At 42.4% G+C, this 2,500-nt stretch overlaps 1 protein-coding gene across 1 annotated transcript in view; it reads left to right on the forward strand.

Annotated features, from left to right (window-relative positions):
• ptprma (protein tyrosine phosphatase receptor type Ma) overlaps window positions 1–2,500 on the forward strand; it is a gene marked incomplete at both ends in the record, with an annotated part of 56,288 nt that overhangs the window by 944 nt on the left and 52,844 nt on the right. The gene's annotated exons all lie outside the window — the stretch shown is intronic.

Genomic DNA, 2,500 nt, shown 5'->3' on the forward strand with positions numbered 1-2,500 from the left:
CATTGTTTTGTCATGCCAGAGTAAATTTGAATCAATGCGATGTTATTGATCTGTGTACGTTTGATAGTCATTTGAAGTGTCCAGATGAATGTCAAGAGTGTTGAAACAGAAGAGACCTTGAATAAGACTGATACACTAGGACTCATACACTAGCTACAGACCAGGAAGGCTCTGAGTTGGTCTGACCACCAGTTGGCTGATCATATATACGCCATTTAGTTGACACTTTTATCCAAAGCGACTTACATTGCAGTGAGTGCATACATTTCAGTATATATGGTCCCAGCTGAAATCAAACCCACAACCTAAGCGTTGTTAGCACCATGCTCTACCCACTGAGCCAGATTTGATATATATATATACAGTACCAGTCAAATGTTTGGACACACCTTGCCAAGAGTGTGCAAAGCTGTCATCAAAGCAAAAGGTGGCTACTTTGAAGAATCTAAAATCAAAAACATATTCTGGTTTGTTTAACACTTTTTTGTTTACTACATAATTCCATATGTGTTCCTTCATAGTTTTGATGTCTTTAATATTAATCTACAGATTAATCTACATGTAGAAAATAATAAAAAATAAAGAAAAACCATTGAATGAGAAGGTGTGTCCAAACTTTTGACTGGTACTGTCTGTCTGTCTGTCTGTCTGTCTATCTATCTATATATAGAAATTGTGCAGTTTCTCTAATGTAGTTTCTCTCTGCTCCAGTAGTTATTGAAGTTGGGTGTCTGCCCACTCTCTGAGACAGTTGTTATGAAACTGGAACACAAAGTGTCCTTCAGTGGGAAGATCAGTCTCTTCATTAGGATGCCCTGTCCTCTACCTCTCCTCCCCTCTCTCTTTTTTTAAGGCGAGATGATAATGATTAAAATACATGTTTTTCTAATCCGTTTCTCCTGAGAGGAGTCATTGATCCATAGCCTAAGTGAGAGCTGTTGTCTCCTCCCATGTAGAAAAATCTCATTACCGATCTCTGTGGCTCGTACAGAAGCTGTTGACATGCTATAACAGCTCCACTGTAATGGAACCAACAAGACAATCACACTGAACACACCGCCAACGACGGTATTGTCTGCTGTTCGCACCTCTCCTCTCCGTCACAAATCCTCTGCTGATTCACTCGCACATTTAACCTCCTGAATCATGTATCATGTTAAATATTTAAGTGCTCCGTTGAACGTAGCTTGACATAGCGTTCCCCCGCTCTCCCTATCTCTCTTTCTCTCTCTCTCTCTCACACACACACACACACACACACACACACACACACACACACACACACACACACTCTCTCTCGACACTCTTCTTTTGCATAATCTTCTTTAAACATTCATTGGAAAATCATTTTCCATTAGCTTTGAATGAAGGCCTTTATTACGTACCTGTTCATTAGGCCACCAAGAAACCGCCTCGCTGCACTTAACCCAGAACCAACCCTGTTGGCCTCACACCTCCCAGTGGATGTGAGTTGGTGTGGCTCAGTTGGTAGAGCATAGTGCTATCAAAGCTTACTGTAGGTTGTGGGTTCGATTCCCGCTGTGAACATGCAGTATATACTGAAAAATGTAGGAATATTATCTCCCCCCAAAAAAATGAAATAGAAAAAAAACTGCATGATCGTTTGTGTGCGTTCTGAAAACGTGATTGACCATCTGAAACGCGTACGTCATTCTCTGGCACGTCAAAGCTCAGAGAGGATAAATGATGGGCTGCGGTTTGTAAACTGACAAGGTCGATACTTGCTCATAACAGCCGCTGGAAATGCAAATGTTTTCATCGCTCAAATTTTTTTTCTCAGATACAAACACATTTAGAGAGAGGGAAAGAGGAGGGGGGGGGAGGGGGGGGGGGGCTGTAATTGTAAAGTGTTGGCCTTTATGGAAATGAACATTTGCTTTTAAAGCTTTCTCGTCTTAATTGCCTCTAACTGGCCATTGTTGAGGAGAAAAACATTTCAGTACAGAGGGCATTTTTAGACAGCTCTTAAACCTCCCCAGCAGCATAATGTGCTGCTAAAACTGTTGGTAGAAATCATGGCCCAGGCCACATTAGCCACTTATGTGGCCAGGGCCATGAACTCCCTCATATTGGATGACAGAGAGACGGAGACAGATAAAGATATAGAGATATAGAGTAATTATCTAATGATCTTTTCACTGTGGTTTCATGCGGTGAAGGTCATCGATGCCTGTTGGAGTTTAGAGAGTCACTGCAGGTAATTCTGAATAACGTAATTAACTCACCCCAAAGCTATTCGATGTTTTTCGACATTCGGGCTAAACAGAAAGTGCAGTCTTTGACTCTCCTAGAACGCAATACCCTAACTAACATCGACTCTCACCGCCCCTCCACTAAGATGACCAATGATTCCCTCTCTTTGAGGAAGTGGCCAGTGTCATGGCTCCCTCTCCCCCGTCTCCTTGCTGTCATCATCCTTGACGCACACACACACACAGCGAGCGCTGCAGGTCTCTGTCTACGGTGTTGTATGGCCGAT

The sequence above is a fragment of the Argentina silus genome (genome assembly GCF_951799395.1).
Source record: "Argentina silus genome assembly, contig: scaffold_182, whole genome shotgun sequence".
In the NCBI taxonomy this organism is placed as follows: domain Eukaryota; kingdom Metazoa; phylum Chordata; class Actinopteri; order Argentiniformes; family Argentinidae; genus Argentina; species Argentina silus.